Below are 14,000 nucleotides of genomic sequence, written 5' to 3'. Positions count from 1 at the left end.
AGGGAGCGCGGGGCCGGTGCGCGCCGCGGGGGGCCCGGCCGTGAGGCGCCGCGGCTGCGGGCCGGGAGCGCTGGCTCCGCCGGGGGCCCTGCGGCGGCGGGGGAGGGGCGGGGGCCGGCGCGCGCGGGGGGAGGGGCGGGGGCCGGCGCGCGCGGGGCGGGCGGGCGGGCGGGGGGGGGGGGGGGGGCGGGCGCGTCCACCTGCGCGCGCCGGGGCCCCGGGCGCATGGAGCAGCGCTGAGGCGCCGCAGCCGCCGACTCCGCCGGGCGGGCGGGGGGACCCGCCGGCCCCGCGCGGCCGCCTCCCTTCCCTCGCGGGCCCGGCGCTGAGGTGAGTCCCGCCGCGGCGGCGCTTCCCCCCCCGCCCCCGCACACACCGCGGCGGGGGGGGCGCGGCGTGAGGCGATGAGGAGGCTGAGGAGGCCGGGGCGGGGGGTGCTGGCGATGCCGGCCTGCGCGGCGGCGCGGCGGCCTGCGGGGAAGTTGCGCGGCGGCGGAAGGAGCGGAGCGGCCGGTGTGTGTGGTGTGAGGGGGGGGGGGCGGCGGCCTCGGCCCGGCAAGTTGCCGCCTCACCCCCCCGGCCCCCGCTCCGTGTCCCCCCGGGCAGGTGCCGCGCTGGGTGGGGGCGCCGCCCCACCGGGCCCTGGGGGCAGCGCGGCCCCCCCGGCCCCCAGCGGGGCTCCCCCCCCCCCCTCACGGCGGGGTTTATTTACAGCGAGGGGGGCGGGGGGTGCAGGCACTTCAGCCTCGGCCAGAACAAAAAAAAAAAAAAAAGAGGGGGGGGGGATGGGATTTTTTAAAAAAAATATTAAAAAAAATCCCCTACCCTGGAAGTAACTGTCATTCCGCGTATTAAACTAGAAAACTGGCTAATCAAATAAAACTGGCTCATTGTCTGAAACTCTATCCCAGCGAAAAATGCGGCTGTGAATATAATTAACCATCTGTCTGGCGAGCGGCGGCGAATCGGGCTCGTGCGGGTTTTATTCCGGGCTCTTTAATTCCCGCACCGCTCGCGCGGCCGTGCAGCGGCGGCAATGTGTTTTGCTTACTAAGTGTAGGATGTGACCTGTGTGTGTGTGTGTGCGCGGAGGATGCTCAGCCGGGGGGGGGGGGAAGATAATGAAATCCTCGCCTCCGAGATGAACCGTGCTGCTGGCGAGCCGTGCGGCTGGTGATGGATTAACCCAAACAAGCTGATGGGACTGGCGGTGGAAGGGAAGGTGACGTGCTTTCTCTCGGTGATGCTCCCCCGCGTTCCGCCTCCCGCTCGGAACGGGCGCAGGATGGGTGCGTATTTGGGGAATCCATGGGTGGGTGTCATGGGTGGATGCGTGCGGCCGGAGAGCAGCGGCGCGCCTGTGCGAGCCAGGGCCTGAACGAGCCTCTTGCGTGAAAACAAAACGGCTCCGTGGCTCTTAAACCTTCCCGGAGGTTTTTCCTCCGCGTTTGCTCGGCCCTTCGGCCGGGTTCGCCCCAAACCCCCGCGCAACCACCAACATCCTGGTACTCGGCGGTGCCTTCTCGTGCTGGAGGTACCTGCTGTTAGCGCTGAGCAGCCTGGTAATGCAGTAACCACAGTGCCCACACCAAAGGGTCTGCTGGAAAGTGAATTGTGCCTGTGCCTGCACACACGCTCCTGCTTGTTGTTTTTTCTTTTTTATTATTATTATTATTTATTTTATTACTTTAGGTATGGCAAGGATACAGAAACTAAAAAAAAAATAACAGCAGGGCTCAAGCAGGTAGGACGCAATTTAAACTCACTTCAGCTAATACCCCGTGCAAGGCTGGGTTTGTTAAGGTATGTGAACTGTGCATAAGGCAGCAGTCGTTAGTGAATCACTTCTTAAAAACAAATACTTGACAAAAGAACCAGACCTGCTAAATGGATAACAATTATGTAAGCCCATAGTAGGTTTTGATGTATGTCAAGTCTGTTAAATAAATCAACCTGTTCAGTGAATAAATCTGCTATGCACCAATGCTTTTTTTTTTTTTTTTTAAGAGAATAAACCTGGCTGTGTATTTAAGATGTTTCTACTGAGCATGTGAGTGTTGCAGCCAAGCCCCGTAGCTGCCAGTGACACAAGACAAATCCATGGGGAGGGTGGGGTGCAGGAGCATGGGGAGAGAGGGGGCACACCAGATAATAAGACGGATATTAAAAATACACAAAGATGTGCATAAGGATTCCTAGTGATAAAATTCTCGCTGATCCATGTCTTGATGGAGTATTTGCTTTGCAGCGGCAATGGCCCATACAAAGCTACATTGATTTAGCTTTCTCTGTTCACGATGGCAGTTCTGGTGAATAATTATTTTCCCAAAAGCCCTAACCAAGGGAAGAAAGAGAGTCCCTGCTTGGCCTACACAGTAGTACAGTATCTTTGAAAGCGCGTATCCGGCTGCAAATAAAGAGAGCCAGTTCAAGTGTTACTACACTCAGCAGAAATAAAAGAAAGGCAGAAAAGGGGAGCAACCGGCCGGCTTCCCTGTGTGCCTTGTCCCCCTTTCCCTCTCTGCACCTCACCCGGCGCTTTGCTTTGGGGGGTGGGGAGGGGGGATTTTTGTGATTTTGTTTTTCCTTTTCTGTGTTTGCTGTCGCTTTTTGGAGGCGAGGCTCTGGCAGCCCACTTAAACATTGAGTTCTGAACGATGAGGAGCCCCTTTTCGATAAAAAGGGGGGGGAGGGGAAGAAAAGAGGGGAAAAAAAAAAAAGGGAAAAGATTGTGGCCAGTGGGTTTTAACTTCTGTAGCTGGTACAAGGCAGTGTGTCTGCGTGGGGTAGCACTTTGATGGTGTCCTCTTTTGAAGTGGTTACGCCTCGTGGATGTTTTTGTGATCGATCACACGCGTATCTTTTTCCTGCCTCTGGAAAGAAATGTATGAAAAGACTTAAATGTGCTTGCAGGACCAATAAGGGCACAGGTGAGGCTTGGGGAGCAAGTGTTCCCAGACAAAGGCATCTGACTTGGTTGGCATCCCAGGTGTAGGACGCAACCATCATACAAGGCGCAGCAGCACTTCTCGAGACAGTAAGGCTTTTCCTTCGTAGCCACAGCAATAAGAAGCCAACTGTGCTGATTTCCCAAGCACAACAGCAAACCCTCCCCTTAAAGTTTATGCCCTGTCGCAAACAAAAAGCAACATTAGGAAATAATCTTCTCCTTGGGCAGAATCCAGGGAGGAGAGCCGTGGGTGCTCCAGACCTTGCCCTAGCCCTTGTGTGTGGGCTGTGCAGATGCTGCTGTAGTTGTTTGTGTTTGGCCCTGAGAGGGGTGGGTAGTCTGAACGTTAAACACAGCAAAATTGCTATTACTTCTCAGTAATGACAATTTTTGGTCTGTGAGGGGATTTAAAAAAAAATATTTTGAGAATTGGGAGCAAAATAATTTCTATATAATCCACCTGTTATGTTCAAAGTCCTGTATTTTCACCTGGGAGAGGATTGCACTTTTTTATTTTTATGCTAGATCTTTGTGTACTTTTAGCCTCGCTTGAGTTAGCTTTATAATCATTACCTAAGTATACAGTCAGGTGCTTGACGAGCCTGATTTTGTGGAAGCTGCCAGCAGTGAGTAAATGAGCCATGTGGCATAAAACCGAGCGAACCATGTTTTGTTGGTACCTTGCTCTTCACTACGTCCATCTAGTTAGTCATACGCACCTGTGGGTTTACCTGTGTGGGGGTCCGGGCCATTCTGGCAGGGGGACCTGCCTGATTTATTAACCTCTATGTGGTGCGAGAGGCTTGGTGGGATCTCAGCCCTTTGATTTTTGGGCTCCTGGGTGCTGTTACAATGAAATGTTTGCAATAATTACCGTGTGTTACCTTGTTGCGTGGAAAGCCCTGAAGTTATTACAGTTGCTGAAGATGATTAACTCGGTTTAAGCATCCAGGCGTTGGGCGTGGGTTTTGCCTGAAGGGTGCACGAACTGAGGATAAGCTGTCCCACTGCTAGTGCCACAGTATTGGTACCATCGGTTCCCTGATTGTGGACATGAGGAAAAAGTGGGAGTATTTGGTAATGCTCAACTGAGGCGAAGTTTGCAGGAGGAGCTGTTGGTTCTGCAGATCGGTGTTGAACCCAGCTGCATGGCTTATCCTTAGCAAAGTCATCTTACGAACAGCAAGAGAAGGTGGCTTTAGTTCAGTAGTGCTTTGGACAGCAAGGTTGTAGTGCTGGGTAGATTTGTTTGCAGTTCGGGGGAGTAGCATGTAATCTGTGTAATACTGCTTTTGTGTGCCTCTATTGCAAATTGATGTCTGGGAAATGACATGTAGCAAAGGCTCTAGACCAGCAGGTCTCTGATATTTTTGTAGCAATGTCTTTTTATTCAAAGCAGGTGTCATGGAGATCTTTCATCCCAGGATTTCTTTCATCCCTGGCATTTGTTAGCTTGTGTTAAAACTTTAAATCTCGAGAATTTCTTCTGTACAGAAGGTGTTCTTATATTGCTTTTGCATGGGCTGAGCCGGATCATTATGCAGTCTCCAAACAGTGCTACGTATGAGCTGGATCTGTGTCTGCATTGCTACGTCAGCTCTGCAAATAATACAGGGATGTAACCCAGTGCCCTCCGGTCGCAGGAGAGGTCCGTGCTGGCTGTGTTGCTGGACACTGCAGAGAGATCTGGGAGCAGGCAGCTGTGGTAGGTGTTGTCCCTGAGCGAAGTTTTCTTCTGACCCTTAAGTATTCAGAAGGTGACTCATGCCCAGCGAGCATATCTGAGCTCATATTTGTAGTCTTGTTCGGATTTAACAAAGCTCTGGAAATGCTTTTTACTAGAAGATGCCTGATTTGCTTAATTTATCCAAGCTCTTGCCTTGATAGTCTCCCACAATAGAAAAATCTGCTGGCTAATTGTTTCCTTTCACTGATCCTGTATTTCCTTCTTTTGTTTTGTTTGTGCCGTATCTTCAGAATATGGGTGGATGCGTCACTAGAAGTTTCTGATCAATCTTCTTGTCTAGGTGTACTGCTGTTGCCCCTTGGGAGGGTAGGACCATAGTACGCTGGACCGAAAGGGCTGGCATTGCTTCTGCTTGGACCCCACTTGATTCATTTACCAAATCAGTTTTAAACACCTTTCTGAATTGTCGTTATCATTACTGTGATCGTTGTCTCTGCAAATCGCTGTCGTTATCCTCAGGCATGAGACTAAGAGTATCTCTGTCTTAGGAGTCTGGGAGAGCTTGAGGCTGCACTTCAGGATGTCACCTTGCACAGCACAATGCCAGTCTTCAGTGTGTCACTGAAGCTGGCAGGAACAGCAGAGGTTGTGTGTTTGGCCGAGATGCTGATTAGGGTTATTGCCAATTTATCGGCGTTCTCACCTTGCTTATGTAGAGCTTCTGTTGCACAGAATGCTGCCTCGTGCATGGGTTGCCAGTTGGTGTCGTGAAGGTCATCCATACTGCGTTGTGATGTTCACTGCTGTTGTCTGAAGCTGTTACTGAGACAGTTTGAGAGCAGAGTGTCAGTATTTCTGAAATAAATCAAAATAGTTGGTGCAATTTCTACTTCCCCTCTCCCCTGGCGTGAGGAGCTTCTCAAACACTAAAACCCAAGCATTGTCACTGTACTTCTCCTGGCTTGTCAAATGTGGTGAGAAGATACCTGATGCTATGAGGCTGTCGCATTTTTGAGGGCATTCGAGTGGAGGTTATTGGAAAAATTTGCTCCTGTGAACCTTGTAGGATGTGGCTGGGCTTGCAGGAGTGCCAGGACGTGGCTTGGACTGCAGGGCACTGCTCAGCGTGGAGCACTGCCTGGTTGTTCCATTGCCTCCCCGAGAGCCGGGCTGCTCGGAGGGCTAGCGCACAAACTGCCGGCTCCTTTGCAATCCCATTCTGGGTAAGATATCTGCCATGCTCGAGAGTTGCCTTTGGAGCTGCGTGCTTAGGAAAAAAAATCAAATTCCTTTCCTCCCATTTTGAAGGGTTTTGATTGTGAATTACAGCACAGAAGAACCAAATGTAGGAGAGAAAAGCTCTGTGGAAGGATTTTGTTTCCAGTACAATGTCCCAATGAATGACTTGTCTTTGATGGAGAATCTGAAGCCTTATGAGGGGCCTGTTTATTGGCATTAATTATTTTTTATTAGTTACAGCATCCATAGTCCGTTGGCAGTAGAAGAGCCCAAAGTAAGAATATTAAATCTTCAGAAGTTTTTCAAAGCTTGCATTTTTCATAAGAAGCTTGTGAAGCTTCAAATCTAAAGCTTCCAAAGCCTTTTTTTTTAATTCTTCAGAAGTGCCACTGAAGCTCTTTTTTTAATTTTTAGTATTTTAGCTGAAACTCTTAAGTTTTTTACATAAAAAAAATTACATTTTTTTCCCATCCATTGCATTGGCCCCAATTTTCAGGTCTCTCGCTGGGTCAGCTGGATCCTCCGCAAGCATCAACTGTACTCTGTAGACCAGGTGTTGTACCCTTTGCTACCAATGTACCAACATTTTTCCCCTCTGATTAGGGTTTTACTCTGTGGCTGGTGGCAGGCTGAAGCACTTGCCAACATGAAAGGTGCGTTTGTTTGCAACCGGCCAGTTAGGACAATACTTGACCTTCACAGTTGTTGAATAACTTCAGAGAAATACTTAACTGCTTCACAGAAACAAGGGTTGTGGGTGGGAGTTTAACAAGTACAAAGCGAATCAGGTGTCCGTTTGGCCAGCTAGCAGCACTTTTTCCCCTTTTTCCCTGTAGCCTGCGAGGTCATGTTTTAATACTCTGAATATGAATTTAAGGTCCATGGCAGTATTTTGGTGGCATGCTTGGTCTTATTTCATATCGTTTCAGGGAACAGAGCAATTAGTACTCTTGGCCTTCTCTGAACCTTGAGGGTAAAAATGAAAATTGCCTTTTTTCAGGGTGGTTGCTGTTCTCGTTTGTGTGAAGAACACTGTTGGGGAGTGGGATTATTTTAGCTACAAGAAGTTGTGATGCGGTATTTTTTTAAAAATGTTTTGCTTACATGACATGAACAGGTTTACTTCATTGATAGCTGTGCCTTTAATGTGGAGAGATGGGTAGAATTTTCGGGAAGATCAGAAGGGAAAGTCTGCTGCTGACCACAATTTTTCAGCTCATATTAAAGCAAACAAGCAAACCCCTATCTTCTTGACACCGCTGGCTCTGTAGGGAGCAACACACAATAATTTCCCATGGTTTGTTTATGTCTGTATCTAAGGTAATCCACTATATCAAAATCACCTGTCCATGTAGTGGCTTGTCTTAGATGCTTTGTGTATGTGATATATGAATTTTGAAGTACGTGGAGCAGACATTGCCAGCTTGTGCAGAAGTACAGCAGATTGTGGCACAAGCAGGATGGCTAATGTGTAATACTGTAATTCAGGACCATTACTAGCCCACGGTGCCCACGAGTTTATCTGAAGCAGAGGAGCCATGTGGCGTTAACCCAGCCAGGCATGGCAAGTGCGGAGAAACTCGTCAGCTGAAACCTCCTGCAGAAAAAATAATTTGTCCTAACCCAGTAACCTTCACTTACTTAATTGTCTTATTTGTCTGGTTAGCTTATCATCTGATGGAGAGTTTGTACTGCAGTAGAAACAGTCTTGTTTATCGTGCCTGTTTCTTTCTTTAATTCATGCTAATTACTTGCCTGCTTCTTTCTGGGTTTGAACTGGGCCTGTCTTCATGTCAGCTGTTGTAAATCCCAGCCTTGCTGAATGTGAACGGGAGGCTGAGCAATCCACGATATTTCCAAGAAGTCTCTGATCTGAAAGGGTGGAATTTTTGATCAGCTTGATTGTTCAGTCTCAGAATTGATTGCTGTATTAGGCAACACAAAGTTATGATTTGGGGTTTTACCTTCAGGTCATAGTTTGTGTCTGTATACAGAGTTCCCCCTCCTTCTGTAGAGGGTTGTTTGAAGACCTGGCACTTAATGATCAACAGGGTGTAGCGCTTATTTTACCCTTCTGAAGCATTTCTGGTTTTGGAGTAGAGATGGATATTGGTTATGATGCAGAGCTGAACGTAGAGTTAGTTTGTGACTGATGTGTTGGCCATTATATGGTTACTGGTGTATGGAATTACCGATTCTGATTCATGTGTTAAGCAAACCCTGGTATCCCAGTCCCTCTCTCAGTTTTTTTCCCTGTTAACTACATCCTTCTTTCCTCCCTTGTTTATGGCTTTTACCCCTCTATGTGCAACCTGCCAGCACGTGTGCTGGATTCCCTCACTGCAAATACTAGGAGGCATTGAAGACTTCCTAAAGGTCACTTCAGGGTGAATTCAGAAGCTTCTTGGGTTAACTGTTCAGCTGCTTCAGGTAGTCTGTCACTGGTCTGGCGGGGAAGTTCTGCAAAGTGAGCGGCTTGAGACTGTGAGGAAGAACCCAAGTGCAGGCTTCACCTTGGGGCGTTCAATGCCAGCAGAAGAGCCAAGAGTAGGAATGGAGGAAAATGACCCCTAGGAAGGCATAGGTGGTGATGCTGGAGTGACATAGTAAGTGTGACATTTCAGTGTCAACGATGGGGAAAAGAAGAAAATGCTGCTTAAATTGTTCTTCAAAGTTTTTTGCCCATGTGGTTGCTCTTCATCAGCGTTGCGATTGGTATGTTTGTGGAGTCCAAATGTCGTATCAGGAATGGTAAATGATTGTGTGGTGCCTTAAACTTCATGTGAAAGCATAGGGGTTATTCTCCCTGTTACAACTTGCAATGAACATAAAATATATAAAATCTGAGCTGACAGTATCATCTTATGAGTTCTCACCCTGCGTTCTGTGGGCTGATGTTGAAACCAAAGGGGGTTAAGGATACACAGTATCTTATTCTGCTGTTGGGTTAGGCCTGGGTGTTTGCTGATGAGGCCGTGTTAAGTCACACCTATATTTGCAAGTGTCAGTAAATGAAGAGTCAAGGTGAAAACTTGATGTGTAGCTCACTGTTTCATCAGTACTTTCATTATTTTGTCAATACCCTCAGTACCCCTTCCCCATGTGTCTATGGGTAAAGCAATACCCTGTGGTCATGGCTCCTGAACTTGGTCTTTGGCTGTTTGAATAATTTCTTTCTGGGGCAACACAGGCTGCTTAAATAACAAGAGGGTAGTGGAGGGGTTGGAATGAACATTTCCAGACCTGATGGTGGTTATGCAGGGTGCATCTCATAGTCCTTTGCTGTCAAATGCTTTCACACACTTCTCTGTCTCTCCTTGAACAACTTATGTGTGTTGCATGGTAATGGAAGTCAAAAGAATTTGTTTGATGTTATTTATTCAAATCTGGAAAGGATGGTTGTGCAAAGACCAAAGAAAAATGGTTTTAGTCTGACAAATGCCAAGGGTTTTTGTTTTGTTTGTAAAGCCCAAACAAACCCTTTGGGATCCTTGGCTGGGTATATAATAGCATGAAATACACCATTTCTTTCATTCTGCTTCCTAAAAATCTAATTCTTTATGCATTTAAAGTGGGAGTTGAGGCAAACCCAGAGTTTAGCTCTGTTGACCTATATTTATGAAAAGAGAAGTCTTGCTAAGTGTTGCAAGAAAATATATAGTGCTGCTTGTATACTCTGATGAAATGTGCATACATACTAAAAACACTTGGAACTTCTGCATCTTCTTACGGAAGGTTTAAGCCCTTTCCAGCCAGATTCAGTCCATTTGTGCTGTTCATAGCATGTATATTCAGACTTCCCATTAATAGCCATGGAACATCAATGAAGAGGGGCAGCAGAACAGAGTTTAGAATAAGCAAGGAAGAGAGGTAGTACTGAAAACTTCCTGCATCTCAAGGTTTAAAGGTGAACTTTTTTTCCTGTGGGTTTTGGTGGTTGGTTTTTATTTTCAGTTCAGCCCAAGCTTTATAAAGTGCAGTTTAATGGTTATCACGCTCCTTATTGCATAACTGTGGCACAGATGTTATTTTTTGTAATGTTGCCTGACATATTTAAAAGGGAAAGGGAGGAAGGGAATTTATACTCTTTGGAGATGAATACATGGAGCCTATTAGTCTTAAAAAAGTGTGAAGAGCTTGTTAGAGCCAAGCTGGCACATCTCTGAAAGGCTGATCTGTGGAGTGGAGCTCTTCAGATAAAGAATGAATGTTGTATCTCCTGGAGTTTGTTGTATGTGTTACCAGATAGCCTAAAATCAGAACTCGGTGGAGTACTTGTGAGCTTAATGTTTAGGCACATGCTTAAACGTGTTTGTGGAACTGAGACCAAATCCAAACGTATATTTATTATTTTAACGTGTTGTCCAAAGTTAAAGTGTGCAGGTTAATTGGCAATTATGCTTAAAGTTAGGGACATGAAGATGAAATACATCACTCAGCATAGGTAGTACTGAGTGTTTAAGTGTTTATATTACTGAGGCTGAAAACAAAACCTTTACAGTTCCTTTCTGAGGAAGGTTTGGCTGAGGAAATACAGTTAGAAATACACTGGGTTTCAGCAGAAGGAAAAAATTACATGCAGGCCTGGTGGAATAGGCATGAGAACATTAAGTCATCTCCGTTTGGCATTTCTAACAACATTAGAAGTTTTAAAATACTAGAAACACAAATAAGTAGCGATGCAAATGGTAAATGCTATATTTGTATTTATTTATGTATAATAACAAAATGCTTGGTGTTTCAGATCAGCACAGTGTGCCTTGATTCACAAAGTATTTGTTTTATAAATACTGGATAAAATGCACAACCCACCTCTCCCTGCTGTACAGAGGAGCTAACCAGCTCACGGAGAAATTAATGACCTGCTAGAAATGCAGTCGTGAAATGAACCCAAGAATCTTGACTTTCCAGCCCTCGTTTGTGCGTGTGTGCAGGCTAATGGGGTAATTGTGATAAATTGATAAGGGGGGGAAAGGGGGAAATGACACCTACTGTCGTCGAGCGTCTTTTTGAACTCTTGGATTAAAGATAATTCAAATGATTAATTTAAAAAAAAAAAAAAAAAAGGTGAACAGTTATAAAAACAAACAGGAGGAAGCCTGAGAGTGTTTTTCACTTGTTTCTGCCTAGGGCAAAATATTTAGGTTTGATTTTTATTTTGCTTTTGTTCTCCCCTTTGCCCTTTCCACCTGCTGGATTACCTACCACAGGAAATAATGAATTAGGCAAAATAAATCCTAAATTATAGTTGTAGAAGGCAGGAGCTGCTGTGTGAGTGTAGGATTATGCACAAGCTCAGGTGTGAATTTTATGGCATTTCTTGTGCCTGGCATTTTCTTCAGCAAGAAGGTGGGGGGGGCGTGACTTGGTGCCTCAGCTCCCACAGCCAGGCTTTCGAGGTCTTTTATCCTTACAGCTGTGTTGGCACTGGCTGTTGATGTTCCCATCCTGCATGGGAGAGGGCATCTCGCCCACCTGCCTCACTCCAACGAAGGCAAGGCTTCCTTGGCTGGCAGGTGGACAGAGCTCCTCCAGGGTCTGGGAATTTTCTCCCTTTCTAGTGTCCAGTGACACCTGTGCAATGTGTTTAAGCATGTGGTGCTCTGAAAACTTCCTCTTCTGGCTAAAAAAGAAATGGATGGAAAATATTAGTCTAAAGTAGAAGGTTCGTGCTGATGCAAGCTGTGTTTACTTTTGAAAATTCAGTTTATTAAACTCAAGGCTGCAGAACTCCAGGGATCAGTGATGCTGTCTGAACATCACCTTGCGCGCCGCACAAGCAATTTTTCAAAATTACTTTTTTAATTAAAAGTTGTATCGGTTTAATGCGAGTTAAAGGAAAGTTCACAGGCTTAGTGTTGTCTGAAACATGCTGCAGATTTGGGAAAAAACCTTTTCCTGCCTTTTTAAGCTCATCCAAAATAGTGAATATGCATGCAGAGAGAGGGGAATCTCCTTCTGGGCTTTACGTCTGAGGGATTGCAGGGTAAAGGTATTTATTGATTATCAGTCGAGCTCCGCTTCTGTTACCCTTGAAAGGAGCTGCACAGAAGCTGAATCGGAATATGAACATAAGGAAAACAAGGAGGACTTGAGGTACAGCAGAGGAAAGTCAATACAGAGCTTATTTAAATGTCAGCTGCCTGGAAGAGCTCTGCTCAAAAGCTGTAAGGAGAGATTAGGTGTAAGACATAATGCATGAGTGTGTAAGGAAGGGTGGAAAGATTGCTGAGCAAGTCAGGTGCTGTGGGGAATGCGTGCAAAAGGAATATATTAAGGAGGAGGAAGGAAGAAGAAACTGCTGACTGAAAATTACATCTGACAATTAGTTTTGAGCAACTAATTGGAGAAGCACATGGCTTTTGGACATGGGAAGGCTGCGATCGTAGTTGGTGGGCAATCTGATCCATTTTAACAGCATTATTCATCAACATGGTTGACAGGGATAAACGACACTCATTACAAATTCATTTACTACATCTATGTATTGTATTTATTTTCTGAATGTAGGTGCAGAGTAGAGTGTCTCTGTAAGCACAGGACTTCCTGGAATTTGAATCATATTGGCTAAATAAAGTCATTAGTCCAGAGCTGTAATTGCGTGACATTTGTCAATGTAAGTGGATTTACATTCAGGCAGAGTTTAGGCCAAAAAAATCACTGTTGTGTAGATGAATAGCCTTATTCTGAATTTCATGGCCATTTTTATTTTGGAAAGTTAGCCACTAATTATATGTTGAAATAAGTAGTAGTTGTATTACAGTTGTGGCTGAAATAAAATTAGGATAAGCACTCTTGTACAAGAAGCAGTATCAGAGTCAGCCTCCAAAATTTACACCCAAACCAAGTTACACGTAGGCATTGTTGGTGGGGTAAGGAAAACACTGAAGCTGTTTCACTTGTGGAGAGGGCCCGTACCCTTCTGGTCCATGCGGCCCATGGCTAACAGGTGCTTCTGCTTCAGGCATTGGTGCCGAGCTCCATCGTAGCAGTACGTTTGAGTGATGCTTTCTGCTGTCGCTGGGGGGTTAGGAGTCTGATGGTGGCAAGTGATAACCTCATCTTAGTTTTTCAGCCCCCCTTGGCTGCATAACAGCAGTGTGGTACACCACGTCATGAAGTCCTCTGCGTGTAGGCAGGACTGGGGCAAGAAAGATGGGATGCACCCCACTGCGCTGTAGCCCACTGCACCCCAGTCAGGTTTGGTTTTTGTTTTTTGGGGTTTTTTTTTGTCAACTCTTGCCTAATTTTGAATGGAATTCGATGTCTTTATCTTCAGGGAAGTGAGCTCCTTGTGCATATGATAACTAAAAGACCTAACAAGTCTTCCAGATCAAGGCTGTAGCTGGCAGCCTTGCTTCCTTGGCACAGCATAACTTTCTAGTCCTGATCCACTCTGTTGAAAAAACTGTGTCTTGGAACAAGTGCTTGCTCAGGACAGTAGGACCCCAAACATCAGAACAAAGGACAGCTGCAAAACACAAAACCTGCTGGTTTGGGTGTTTCTTTGCCTTTGCCATCTAGCATAAACATGTACCTACATGTATGCTGGTATTTGTATTCTTATCAGTCATATGTTATGGTCTTCTTGTGCCACGCTGACTGCAAACATGTATTTGTTAAAAAACATCACAGCCTTTGCACGTGCTTCTGTCCCGCAGAGGGGATGAGAGAACAAACAACATATGATGAGCATTATTGGCGTTGTTAAATGCTCTTCTGGGCTGAACAACTCATTTACACCAGAAGGTAAAAAACTTTATTGTTTAGGAGGGAAGATGGCCAAGCAGACTGAGCTGGGCAGGCAAGTATTTAACAAGTAGACAGAATATGAACCTATGCTCTGGAGCAGTTGGGCTTACGTTACTGTCTCCCTCTCTAGTGTTAACTTTTATTTTCCAAAACAGATTATGACAGTAGAACAGTTGACAAGGGAAGTAGGTTTACATTTGAAATGCACAGGAGGTATCACTGAGTGGTCTGAGCGCACAAGCTAACTGTGTTCCAGCCCTAGCACCAACATTGACTTCTCTTGGCCATATGAAAGTGCCATCATTTTTCTGTCCTGCTTGCCCCGCTTGTTAAATGGGCAAATTAATATGGATTCCCTGGAGTGTTGTGAAA

General features: G+C 46.0%; 1 protein-coding gene across 1 annotated transcript in view; it reads left to right on the top strand.

Annotated features, from left to right (window-relative positions):
* Positions 1–203: 203 nt before the first annotated feature.
* NEXMIF (neurite extension and migration factor) overlaps positions 204–14,000 on the top strand; it is a 173,126-nt gene continuing 159,329 nt past the window's right edge. The window contains exon 1 of the mRNA XM_055818247.1: positions 204–330. The gene's annotated coding sequence lies outside the window, so the exon portion shown is untranslated. The remainder of the gene's footprint in view (positions 331–14,000) is intronic.

This window comes from Falco peregrinus, chromosome 13, assembly GCF_023634155.1.
Source record: "Falco peregrinus isolate bFalPer1 chromosome 13, bFalPer1.pri, whole genome shotgun sequence".
In the NCBI taxonomy this organism is placed as follows: domain Eukaryota; kingdom Metazoa; phylum Chordata; class Aves; order Falconiformes; family Falconidae; genus Falco; species Falco peregrinus.
This window is presented reverse-complemented; position numbering and strand designations above follow the sequence as displayed.